The 12,158-nt window shown below is 49.7% G+C and overlaps 2 protein-coding genes across 3 annotated transcripts in view; both read left to right on the top strand.

The window, feature by feature from the left end:
- The window catches only part of Tnfrsf13b (TNF receptor superfamily member 13B), a 125,327-nt gene that overhangs the window by 24,307 nt on the left and 88,862 nt on the right, over nt 1-12,158 (top strand). The window lies entirely within an intron of this gene.
- The window catches only part of Kcnj12 (potassium inwardly rectifying channel subfamily J member 12), a 43,067-nt gene that overhangs the window by 24,325 nt on the left and 6,584 nt on the right, over nt 1-12,158 (top strand). The window lies entirely within an intron of this gene.

Below are 12,158 nucleotides of genomic sequence, written 5' to 3'. Positions count from 1 at the left end.
GATTTCAGTTCCAGGCTTGAAATCCCTTCCTGTGGAGCAGGCCTCAAATCCCATCAGAAAATGATTAGTTACCCCGTAACAGTTGAACCATTACTGCGGCAGTAGGTACATCTTGCTGGGAAGGTTGGTATTGCATCACACAAGGTAAGACCTGGTAAGACCATCGATATCTTTTATGGTGATATTTTATTTTGTACTAAAATGTTATTTGTATGTTAATAAATAAAGTTGCCCGGGGGTCAGAGCTATTAGCAAGCCATAGGAAAGCTGGGCGGTAGTGGCGCACGCCTTTAATCCCAGCACTTGGTAGGCGGAGCTAGGTAGATCTCTGTTTGTTCAGGGATACAGTCAGCATTGGAGACACACGCCTTTAATCTCAATACCAACCATAGAAGACTTGGAGGTCTGTACAGACAGGCAGTGACGAGGCGGTCATGTAGTTGGGTTTACAACCAATGAGAAGGCAGAACCGAAAGTCTTTATAAAGACTTTAATACAGGAAGTAGGTCTCTTTCAGACAGGTAGGACCACCGCAGGAGGAAGAGTAAGGTTTTAGCTCTTAGCTCTGACCTCTTGGCTTTCTTCTTTGCATTGGTTCTGTGTTTCTTATTTAATAAGACGGTTGGTTACATCTACAATCTTTCCCTCTCCCACACCTGCATAGTACCTTATAGCCCTGTGAAAGCTGGCCAGCAGGGAGGAAGTTTCCAGGTCAGTTTAAGGTTGGTTTCTCTATGCCCTGCAGCCAAAGTATGTGGTTTCTTACCATGTAGTTATGGAGATAACCAAGAGCCATGGCAATAGCTTGTGGGTTGGTTGGTTTGTTTGTTTTGAAATAGGGTCCCACAGTAGTCTTTAGGGTTTTGTGCTTCTATGCAGATTTTTGAGTTGTGTTTTTTATGTCTGTGAAGAATGGCATTAGAATTTTTATTTGCATCATGTTGAATCTGTAGAGTGCTTTTGGCGGGTGGTCATTTTACATTTCTTCCAACCCATACGCATGGCATGGGTGCTCTGTTGTCTTTCTTAATTTCTTCCTTCAGTGTTTTCGTCATAGAGCTCTTTCATGTCCTTGGTTAGATTTATTCTCAGGTCATTTGTTTATCTATTTGTTTGTTTTTGTGACTATTGAGAGTGGGATTTTTCTCTGATTTCCTTTTTAGCCTATTATTGGCATGTAGGATCTTTTTGTGCTGATTTTGTATCCTGCTTCTTCGCTGAACATGTTTATTAGCTTTCAGAGTTTTTTTTTCTTATGTACATAATATATCTGCAGACAGGGAGAGTTTTGCTTCTTCCTTCCTGTTTATATATCTTATATTTCCATTTCTTGCTGTTGCTCTAGCTGAGACTCAAACACTCTATTGAAGAACAGTGGACATCTTGTCTCGCTCCTGGTCTTAGTGGGGATGCATTGTATTTTTCTCCACTTACTGTGATGTTGGCATGGGTTTGGCATGTGTCTCTTATTATATTGAGGTGTGTTTCTTCCGCTTCTAGCCTCTCTGTGGCTTTTGTCACGAAGGGATGTTGGATTTTTCCAGAGGCCTTTTTTTCCTGTCTATTGAGATGATTGTATGATTTCTGTCATTTAATCCATTTATGCAATGAATCACATTTATTGATTTTCTTATGTTGAACCGTTCCTGCATCACTGGGGTAAGACCAACTTGCTCATGCTGTTGTTTTTAAAATTAAAGTTATTTTATGTGTGTGGATGTTTGCCTGCATGTATATTTGTACACTGCATTTGTGCCCAGTACCCACAGAGTCCCAAATTGGTCATTGGATCCCCTGGAACTGGAGTTACAGAGGTGAGCTGCCATGTCGGTGCTGGGAATCTAATCCCAGTCCTCTGGAAGAGCAGCCAGGGCTCTTAGCTGGAGAGCCATCTCTCCAGCCCCAGGAATGATCTTTTTTATGTGATTTTGAATGGTTTATGGGTTTTTTATTTAGGATTTTTGCATCTATGTTCACTAGGGAGATTTTTCTATAATTTTCATTTTGTCTTTATCTGGTTTTGGCATCAGAGTAATACTGGCTTCATAAAGAGTCTGGAAGCTTCTTTCCTTCTCTATTGTATGAAATAATTTGAGCAGGATTGATATTAGTTCTTATTGAAGTTCTGGTGGTGTTCGGCAGTGGCTCCATCTGTTCCTGGGTTTCTTTTTTCTTTTCTTTTTCTTTTGGTGGGGGTGTTTCGAGACAGGGTTTCTCTGGGTAGTTTTGGTGCCTGTCCTGGATCTCACTCTATGGACCAGGCTGGACTTGAACTCACAGAGATCCACCTGGCTCTGCCTCCCAAGTGCTGGGATTAAAGGTGTGGGCCATTGCCGCCCAATGTTTCTTTTAGTCGGGAGGTCTTCTATTACTGCTCCAATCTCATTGGTGGTTATAGGTCTGCTTGGATTATTTATTTCCTCTTGGTCTTATTTTGGTATGTCAGAAATTAACCCATTCTTAAAAGTTTTCTAACTTGGCAGAGTATATATTTTTAAGTATATCCTCATGATTCTCTGAATTTCGTTGATGTCTGTTGTAATTAATATCTCCCTTTTAATCTTTAACGTTATTAATTTGGGTCTTTTACTCCTGATAGTTAATTTGGCTAAGGATTTGTCAATTTTGTTTATTTTCTCAAAGAACCAGCTATTTGCTTCATTAACTCTTTTTTAAAAAATGTATTCTTATTATTTATTTACATGTACGTGTCTGTGTGCATGTCTGTGCACATCTGTGTGGGTGCCTGTGGAGGCCAGTAGAGGGCTCAGATCTTCCTGCGGTAGAGGTACAGGCAGTGGGCAGCTGTCTGATATGGGTGCTGGGATTTGAACTGTGAGCAGCAGGTGTCCCCAAACACAGCTATTCTTTAGCCCTCATCTTGCTAATTCTTCGTGTTGTTTTCTGGGTATAGTTGTCTGGATTGGCAGTCGTGGTCTTTTAAGGTGTCTAATCCACCTTTCCAGGCTCCTCTGGCTTTACTGTTTCCACGCTAATAATCGGGCTTTATTCTGATGGGCCTGCCTTCACAAATGACTCGATCCTTCTCTCTTGCAGCTTCCAATACCTTTCATTTGTCTTAATTTCAGTGTGCTAGTCGCGGGAGTTTCTTCTCTCACCCTGTCTCTTCGTTGCTCTGGGAACGGGGCTGGCACCCCCCTCTCTCTCTCTATCTGGCAACTTTTCTTCTTTGGTTTTACTGAAAATATTTTCTGTGCCGTTAGTGCGGTATTCTTCTCCTTCTTCTGTGCTCTTACTTCGAAGATTCGGTCTTTCCCGGGTTCTTCTCCAGGGGCCTCTCGTGTTCTGTTTGTGGTGTCTTTCCTTATTACTGTTCTTTGCTGGATGGCTCAGGTCTAACCCCTTCCCTTCCAGCCTCAATGCCCTCTTTCCCATGATGCATTCTGTTGCTGAGGCTGTCTGCTGAGCTTTTATTTTGGCTTATTGAGTTTTTAATTTTCAACATAATTTCAGCTTGGTTTTTCTTCAGCAATTCTATCTTTCTCTTGAATTCAATTTCTACATCTTGGATTGACTTCCTCATTTCATCCAGCTCTTGGTATTTGTTCTCTTGGAATACATCCATGCCTTCCTTAGGTTGTTTGAATGTAATTATAATTATTCTTTAAAATTATTTGTCTGGAAGTTCTTTCAAATTGTTCTTATTGGGGACCTTTGCTATGGGTTTAGTGATCTTTGAGAAAGATGTGTCATCTCTGTTTTTGTGTCGTTTGAGTTTCTACGCTGGAACTTGCCCATCCATCTGAAGCTAGTTTATTGGTTGAGTTCTTTTTTTTTCTTGTATTTTGTATAAATTCAAGTCTCCCTTTTTCTTCAGTGGTGGCATTTGCAATGTTCGGGAGAGAACTAAGTCATAGTAGGATTGAGGTGCTGTTTCCCTCTGTGGGTCTGGTGTTCAGGGCCAGAGATCCTGTCACTAGTCCCTCTGGGGGTCAGGTCTTGTCCTGTGTCAGCTCAGGACTTCTGCCTGGGTCTGCAGCTTTCACTGAGTGGTGGAACTCCCCACGTATCTGTGGACCTGGTCCTCAGTCAGATCTGGACCCCTCCTGGGCCTGAACTATTTCTCCCACATGTGGAACTTCCTGTGGGTCCCTTGTTTTTCTTTACAGCTGAGTGATAGTCCGTTGTGTGTTTACACCACATTTTCCTTACCATTCACCAGTTAGTGGAGATTTATCACTTGCATTTTGTCTTACTATGATAGGTTTGATAAGCAACACATAAATGTTCTTGAAGATTTATTCATGTGTGTGTGTGTGTGTGTGTGTGTGTGTGTGTGTGTGTGTGTATACTGGTGCCCAAAAAAGCCAGAAAAGGGTGTTGGATTCCCTGGCTCTAGGGGTACAGGCAGTTGTGAACCACCCAACATGGATGCTGGGAATTGAACTTGAATCATGTGCAAGACCGTAGACTCTTAACCGCTGAGCCATCTCTCCAGCTCTGATACGTTTTTATGTTTTCAAATTCTCCAGGCTTCTCCTTGGTCTGTCTGGTTGCTTCTTCTTTCTTTAAAGTTTTCGCTCCTTTGTGCAAGCCCCAACCAGGTGCTCAGGAAATGTCTGAGACTTAGATTAGTTGAAGTTTGAAAAGAGACACCAAGGAAACTAGACATTGGCAGGTCTTTGTCCCCTGGGCCTCTCTCTTGGGGTTCATACCCATCCGGCCATCTGATCCTCCTTCCTGTGACGGGGGTTGGTCCATGCCCTACAGGGCCCTGGGAGCTTCCTGGGCTGTGATGGGCAGAGTGATTGGGCAGGAGGTTTTCCTGTGGGCAATCCCCATGGGCTGACTCACTGAGAGCCCATCCCAGCCCCATGAGGCAGGCGCTATTATTAGTCCTGTACCGGAGGTACAGAAACTGAGTTCAGAGAAGTGATGCAGCTTGCCCAAGGCTATACTGGAAGGGGCAGGAATCCAGTCCATACTGCTGAAACTGTTAAAATGTTCAGGTTCTATCATGAGATCTGTGTAACTCTTGGGATCAAGTCTAAGCTTGTCGGTGTGGCATGCAGGCTTCTCTGGCCTCTGTTTCGTTGATCTGTTAGTGTAACCTTGGATCAGGGCCTATTTCCTTTGGAACTCTCAATACATATTCACCTTCCCTGTAATTAGGATGGCAGCAGTGTGCTCCATCAGACTTTCTCAGCCCCAGGTTCTGGAGGATGCTGGGATGCTGGGTTGGAAGGCCCCTGGGTTTCCTGGCAGGCTCAGGGAAGTCCAGAAGTGGAAGAGCTTGCCAAGGCCCAGTGTGAGCGTAACAGAGCAGGAGTCTGCTTCCAGATCTGGAGGACTCAGAGGCTCACACACATCTCCGGCTCCCTCCCACCCCTGCTGCCATTTTGCCATCTCAGTCTGGATAGTCCCTGTGCCCGTGCACTTCTCCTAGGTTTAATGACACGCCTTTGGAAGCTCCTGAGTTCTCCACCATGGACCAGACCCTCCCCAGGCTCCCAGGGCTCTGGCATGGCTCTTATCTAGCTGCCTGGCTTCATCCCTTGCTGGTAAAGCATCCAGTGAAGTCAGAGGTCCACTCTGTCTTCTTCAAGTTCCCAGTTCTGAGCTGGCATTGAACAGGCCCAGAAAAGGTGGGAAACTAATGGGCGTGAGAGAGGAGTAGAGCCCTGCCTCCTTGGGACACACAGCAAGCTGGAACAGAACCCAGAGACCCATGAAACCCGAATACTGGCCAGGTGCTCCTTACCCCAGGATAGAGCCTTGCAATTGTTGCTGTCCTGTCAGAGGGTAACCAGAGGTCCCTGTCCTTTGCTGCTCCCAGGGGCCTGGAGCCAAGGACACTCTGTCTCCCAACTCCCAAAGGATGTTCTCAAGCTAAAAATATCATAGAAACATTCCCTGGCATCTGGTGCCCGTTGTCTACCATGGTGGGGCCACAACCTCTAGTCCTGGCCTCAACTTCAGGCTCACGGGGTGCTGTCCACTCCCCCTGGCCATCCAGCACAGCCTGATTGGGGTTAGTGTGTCTCACTCATCCCCAGGCTCCCTCAGTCAGAGCTGGCTGAATACTATCTGAGGTTCAGATGCCCCTGTAATGAGGAGCAAGGGGGCTGAGTCTACCCTGGAGATGCTGGATGTGTCCTAAGCGATGTCCAGACACACACCTGGAACTTCTCTGTTCTCGGCTGTCCAGGTAGAGTGTCACATCCTGAACCAACACTCTTGAACCCTGGCGAGGACCCGTACTTGCTTTGTGGCTGCCACATGCCAGGAGGAAGAGCTAGGATTCTGTTCATCCCGTGACCCCTGCTGAGGTGTGTGGAGTCTGGAGCCAGGAAAGGGCCCCTCAAGAAATTGGCACTGGCCGGGTGGTGGTGGCGCACACCTTTAATCCCAGCACTCAGGAAGCAGAGCCAGACGGATCTCTGTGAGTTCGAGGCCAGCCTGGGCTACAGAGCGAGATCCAGGAAAGGCACCAGAACTACACAGAGAAACCCTGTCTCAAAAAAACCAAAAACAAAACAAAAAAAAAATTAGGGGTTGGGGATTTAGCTCAGTGGTAGAGTGCTTGCCTAGCAAGCGCAAGGCCCTGGGTTTGATCCTCAGCTCTGAGAAAGAAAGAAAGAAAGAAAGAAAGAAAGAAAGAAAGAAAGAAAGAAAGAAAGAAAGAAAGAAAGAAAGAAAGAAAGAAAGAAATTGGCACCGTTGCTGACATGCTGCCTTTTCTGGCCCACACTTCCTGGTGCCATGCTCAGTTTCATGGGAATATTGGCTGGAGACTGGCATGACACCTGAGCCTCAGGAAGTGCCTGCCTGCTCTGGAGCCTTGCTTTTTAGGTTGAGCATGAGAAGAGGCCTGGGCCAGCTGAGCCTTTCCCTCACTGGCTGGCGACTGCTTGGGGCCCAACCCTCAGATCTAGAGAGGCCTGGCCCTGTACTTCCAGCCTTCTCATCTGGGAGTGATGGTGGCTGGTGACTGCTCCTGGGAAGGGGCTCCTGGTGAGCCGAGGGGTCAGCTTATCGGTGGGCTGCTGTAGCTGCTGCAGGGTAGGGCAAGGTAGGGGCCCTGGACCGTGTATCCATAAAGCTGAGCCCCCCCGCCCCCCCCCCCTGTGACCTTGGGCGAGTCACCTCTCTGTAATAAGCCCCAGCTTCCTCATTAAAGAGGAACAATCGTGAGAGCTTTAGGGCTGGAGTTGTGGGTCTGGGGGAAGCCCCAGTAAGGAGTCAGATCGAGAGAGCCTGGGACCAGCCAGGTGGCCCACAGGAAGTGGGGAGAACAAACTATTCGCAGCTCTCACCCCTGACTCTTCTCCAGAACCTTCTTTAGCTTCTCGTTGCCCTGTGGTAGTCACCTCCTCTGCATAGAGCTCTGATCCGAATAACTGGGATATGGCCTGACCTCTTGGTCTCGGTTTCCTGATATGTGGGGTGGGAGGAACCGTCCTTCAAGGCTGGCATGTAATGGGTAGAGCACATAGGTCCAAGCACAGTGTGGACTCATTCACAGTTCACAGGCAGGATGTCCCTGTCGTGGACCTTCCCAGTTGTGTGACATTTGATTCCTGGTTTCTTAGAGGAAAAGGGCCGAGAGGCAAACAGTGGGTGCAAAGCGTCACTTAAGATGGTAATGAGGGGTGGAAGAGACTTCCGGAAAGGGGAAGTGACTCCCGAGGGCCACACAACTTGTAAGTGGAAGAGCCCCGATTTGAATATAACTCTGCATCTCCAAACCTGCCATCATCGGTCGCCTGCCCCAGAGGCTTAGAATGTGGGGGTGACTCACCAACCATTTCTTTAATCCCAGCCAGAAAAGCCAGTGTGACAAAGCCGACTGGGCGTCCCCATGAACTCTGCCTGGGAGGTGGGGGAGGTGACAACATCTCATGGTCCTGGCCTCCAGAAGCCCTGAGAGCCCTCCCATCATCCTCTCCCCAGATCCACTTGGCAGATAGGTTGGGAGGAAGGGGCCCCTTTGACAGATGGAAAACTGATTCTGGACACTGTAGGGTGTGTGTGTGTGCGCGCGCGCGCACGCAGGAAAGTTCCTGTCTGCCCCTTTGAAATGTTATCGTTCTCCCATTCACTTTCCTATCTGCTCAGCGATGCCGCTCACCCAACCTTACCCCCGTACTCATTCATTCATTCGCTCACCCACGCACCATCCATGGAAATACTGTCTATCACGCTATCCACAGCTGCCTGGGGGTGGCCTTGGGGAAGCCTGGCAGGAGTAGCTTGAACACAGGTGTAACACCCCAAGCTTCTCCATGACCCTGGAGACATTGCTGCTTCTCTCTAGAGAGGGGAGGGTAGTCGTTCCAGCCCTGTGGCCCCATGTGGGTTCTGTAAGATGGCGTGTGTGAGAGCACCACAACACTCACCATCATCAGCGGTGGCTTTCTTGTTCTGCCCTGGTCCAGTCCGAGTGGTTTCCTGGTTGGAGCTGTGGTGCAGTGAAGGCATATGGGGTGGCAGCGAGCAGGTTCAGTGACGGCCTCTGAGCCTCCTGAGGAGAGCTGCAGCACCTACCGCGGCTCTGCTGTGCTCACTGTTGGGTCTGGGAGTCACTGGAGGCCCCACCCCTCTCAGCTGGCATTGAGTGATGGCAGCAGCTGCTTGGTTACTTCTAATGACAGTGGCCTCCGCTTGGCAATGAACTTCGAGGCAACTCCAGGTGAGGGTGAGGTCCCGATGTGTGCTTGTGTAGCTCCATCATGCACTGACGGGTTTGCTCACTGGTGCCTCCACTTACCCCTCCTTGGTCTCTTCTGCCCACTTAGCCAGCTGTTGCTATCCATCCAGTAGCTCCAGACACCCCTATGTCTATCTGACCTGCGCCCTCTCTCCCCCCCCCCCGCCGCTCCCCCGCCTTCCGCTCTCACCTGATTCCTACCCCTCACCTCACCGATCCTCCCCGCCCTATCCTGTCCACACACCCACCTGACCACCAAAACACCCATCTATCAGTCATCCACTCTAATTTGTCAATTGTCCATCCCATCCATTCATTACTCATTTCCTATTCATCTGCTCAACCATCCATCCACCCACCAAACCACCCATTATCTGGTCACTCCTCTCCAGACACCCACACATCTGTCAGCCCAGTCTGTCGGTCCATCCGCTTGACCACCCGCCTGTGCATGTGTCTGTCTGCTCATTCACGGCGCGGTCACCTCCTCACCTGCCCCTTCGGTCTTTGCTCTTGCCTTTGCGGTTTCCTCTGTGCGGGAACACTTCTCACTTCCTCTGTGTCAGGGCCTCTGAGGCTAGTCCCAGGTGGGGCTAGGACAAGGGCAGCTTTCAAACAGTGTAGAAGGAGCTTCTGGCCCTGATGGGTAGAAACCAGGACAGGAGAATCCAGAGGTCGCTGGTCGTAGTGGCGCACACCTTTAATCCCAGCACTCGGGAGGCAGAGGCAGGCAGATCTCTGAGTTTGAGGCCAGCCTGGGCTGCAAAGCAAGTTCCAGGATGGCCAGGGCTACACAGAGAAACCTTGTTTTGAAACACCCTCTCTAAAAAAAAAAGAAAAGAATCCTGAGGTCTTTATAGAGCAGGTGGGAGAGGGGAGAGGGTGGAGGGCGTTGTGGAGAAGAGGTGCTATACTGTCTACTTGCTGGTGGGATCATCTTGGAGGGGATATTGGGGCTCAAGGAGGCTTTGCGGGTGTGAGACACTAGAGGCCCCATGAGGAGAGTCCAAGGGACAAAGTTACCAGTGTAGTAGCTTCGTGGTAGACAAGCTGAGGAAATCCCAGCGGGGAGTGAGCACGGAGACAAGGCTGAGAGGGAAGAGATAAAGGGTGGTAAAGGATGTGTTGTTGATAGGGTTACTGCTGGGGGCGGGGGAGCAGGCGAGTGGAGCTAAAACAAGCTGGGGATCTAACCAGTTGGGGGCTCCCAGCCAAGGTGGCACTTGGAACATGTACTTCAGAGCCTACTCATGCCAGGGGCAGGGAGTGGAGCTGCTTACTCACCTACTCCCGGTGGTTTTGGTTCCCAGCCTGCCCTGCTCATGGGCAGAGTGTGCTCTGATAGCTGGAGAGCTCTCAGGCAGAGATATTGATGTGGCTGCTAGAATCAGGGCAAGGGCTGTGAAGCAGTGAGGGATGGGGGATGGGGGAGCAGCCCTGACCTACCCACCCCAGCATGAACTGGCCATTACTTCCCTCAAGCCTAGCATAGGCTTGGAGCAGGAGTCCAGAGTATGCACTGACCATGAATGTCTGCTGGGGATGAGGGCAAAGGTTGTCTGAGGATTTAACCAGGGAGTCTGACTTGAGAGTGGCCAGGGAATCATCTTCCCAGATTTAGAGAAAGAAATGTCAGCCCTCTCAACTTTCCATCCCCTGAACACCCATACTTAATTTGACTCTTACTAAGGAGACCAGCTTCCTTACTGGTCATGTGCCCCTAGTCTCTGGCTGGGCCGTCTCTGCAAGAAGGGGTTCCTATTGCCTGCTACCACAGGTTTGCTCTCTGGGCAGGGCCTGGCACAAGGGAGACCTCTGTGCCTCCTGCCTGCCTGGTCTCCCATTTCCATTGTGACTGAGGCAGGGAGTCCTCTGGAAGCTCTCATGCTAAGACTGATGGGTGGTGACTACATTAGCTGCTCCTGGATACAGTGGGCAGAAGCTCTGTGGCTGATTATGGAAGTCTGTCCCAGGCACAGGTGAAGGGAAAGGGCTCTGGCAGGCTACCTGCTTGCCTTCCCGGCACAGATGACCTCCAAGGAGTCTTCTGATGTGGAAGCTTCCAGAGTACCCTGTCCCTTAAAAGTCTGCTACTGAGTGCCAACTTGGGGACAGTTTGTATTGTATGTTTTATTACCAAATGGGATTGTGGGGTCTGGAGAACTGGGGGTGGCATAAGATGCCATCCCATCTGCTCTCGGGGGCTGGGGTGATGGATGTTTTCATCTCACCTCGCCAGGGCAGAAACTCCACTCCTTAGTGGCTGTGTGTCCCTTTACAAGTGACTCAATCTCTCTGAGCTTTAGTTTCCTCTCTGGAAAATGGATTACTCGTCACGGTCATTATAGGGATTAAATGGATGAGCATGTTAGAGTTTCAGGAGAGTATCTGGAAGGTAGAGCAATTGATAACTTTTGACCCCTTTATTCCTCATTCTGGAGGAGCCCAAGGGAGGGGGCTCACCTGATGTTCCTTTCCCAGGGTCCGTGTCTTTGCAGTCAGTATCGTGCTGACATCTGGGAATATGGGCCCAAGCCTTGTCCCAGTTTCTTCCGGACGTTAGCGAAACCTGAGGTGCCCAGAGCCTTGGAGATTGGCATGGGATGTCCTGCTCCATCCGGAGGTACCTCCCAGGCCCCACCCTAGGTTAGGTGGCAGCTCTTTTTGCTCAAAGCTCCAGTCTTGGCCCTGACCAGTGCTCCAAGCTTACTGGATGCTGAGAGGCTGTGCCTGCAGATGCCTGGGCAAGAAGCTGGTCTTAGGCCTGTAGGTCCAGGACAGGTCATTTCTTCCTGCAGGTCCTGTGCCCTCTGCTGCCCACTGTGCCCGGTCTCGTTTTGAGCACTGTCAAGTTTCAACTCTCCTTGTCTAGATCAGGTACTGTACTCCATTGAGTCTCCTTATTTCCTCCTGGCCATGCCCAGGACCCTCACTGGCCAGCCTGGGCTTTGCTAACATGGTTTTCACTTTTGGCTTGAGCATTGTTTTCTCCTTTGGCCTCAGTTTCCCCACCTACGAAGTGGAGTGCTGGCCTCTTTTCTTGCTTAGACCTCTTCAAGTGAGACAAATCTCATTGCTTTTCTTTCCTAGTCTCATTTCTGCCCATTGAGCGACAGCCTGCCAGCCTGCACGTCCCCCCTGAAACTCTGCCCCATGTTTCTTAGAGGTCTTCAGTACCTTCTTGCTGCACAGGCCTTTGTGTGGGGGTCTCTTCTTGACACTCGGCCGTCTGTGGTGCTAGTCTCTGCTTCCTTTTGAGTCTGTTCTCACCATCCCCCCAGTGAGGGGCTTCCACCCCCTAGGGCTCTGTTTGCGTCTGTTGCTTGTGTACATTCTCTGGGTGTTTGGGGACAAGGGACTTCGCTCCATCAGTTCTGGCTCAAGGTACGGAACAGGCATAAACCTGACGAAGCTGCTTTTCTCTGTGGTTTGGGTGGAATATCCACAGAAGTGGGAGTTCCCAGGTCTGTGACGCTGCCTACGTGGT

This window comes from Peromyscus californicus, unplaced genomic scaffold (genome assembly GCF_007827085.1).
Source record: "Peromyscus californicus insignis strain IS unplaced genomic scaffold, ASM782708v3 Scaffold_3__1_contigs__length_106647218, whole genome shotgun sequence".
In the NCBI taxonomy this organism is placed as follows: Eukaryota; Metazoa; Chordata; class Mammalia; order Rodentia; family Cricetidae; genus Peromyscus; species Peromyscus californicus.
Note: the sequence above shows the minus strand (reverse complement) of the source record. Positions and strands in the feature narration are given on the sequence as shown.